Source organism: Vigna unguiculata, chromosome 11 (assembly GCF_004118075.2).
Source record: "Vigna unguiculata cultivar IT97K-499-35 chromosome 11, ASM411807v1, whole genome shotgun sequence".
Lineage (NCBI taxonomy): Eukaryota > Viridiplantae > Streptophyta > Magnoliopsida > Fabales > Fabaceae > Vigna > Vigna unguiculata.
This window is the reverse complement of record NC_040289.1, coordinates 9,761,819-9,762,913: the sequence shown is the minus strand read 5'-3', so window position 1 is coordinate 9,762,913 and position 1,095 is coordinate 9,761,819.

The following is a 1,095-nucleotide window of genomic DNA, read 5'->3' as shown; positions in this document are numbered from 1 at the left end:
ATTAATTAATTTATTAATGTTATCCAAGTCGGAAAATGTTATATTTATATAAATTTATTATATAATTATTATGGATTACCATTGATCAATAAATTGTTAGCTGTTAATATCAATTATATTGCCCATTATTATTAGTTTATAGATAATACATATTATGCTTTTTATGAATGGTCCGTAATGGGTTGGACTATTCAGTGAACGATTTATGATGAACTTAACTATTCAGTAACTTGTTGAGAGCTCTCTATTCTCTGCTGGTAAGAATATAAAATCGATACACCTATTAATCAATTTTAAATAGAGAAATAAGATAAATAGTAATATACGTTCTTTGTTTGAGCGTTCAATATTTTGGCATGCCTTACCAGAAAGAGAGCAATATTGTCTCACACGTGTTTCAAGAATGACAAACAGATGCATCCTTCATTCATATCGGGTACACAATTCTTTCTAATCACATACTTGAATATACTGTATTTTTTTATCTTAGATTAATTTTTCCATCAATTGTGGGTTTAACTCCCCCCACTAAAAAAATACTAACAACTAATATTTGTCGATCAAAAACAAAAAAGTAGAGTCAGGATATCTCTTTCGTGATCCCCAATTCAATACACAATCTAAACATCTCAACATATAGTATTTTATCCCTAGAGATAATTATATTTTCAAGTCATCATATGAAACTCATCACATAAATACATATAACTAATACTTCATTACATACATAATTAACATTCATGTTTAAATTAATTAAAGCATCAAACACATAAAAAAACAAGCAAAAAGAAGAGAAGAAGAAAAGAAAATAAATTCTACTTTCTTTAACTTTGAGCAAAAATATTTTTGGTTAAGTGAAAATTGTCTTCCTTAAGGGAAACTCTTTTGTTTGAATGAAAATTTAGTTGAGACAAGGTTTAGTTGTGTTGGTAGAGATGACTCTAAAAGGAATGGAGATTGAATAGATCATAGGCTCGTTTTGCACGTTGTTCAATATGAAATAAAATAGTAAATAAATAAAGCATTAAAAGAATTTTTATATTGGTTCATCCCTAACGCTTGGGCTATGTCCAGTTCTCTCTCAAGCACAATGCT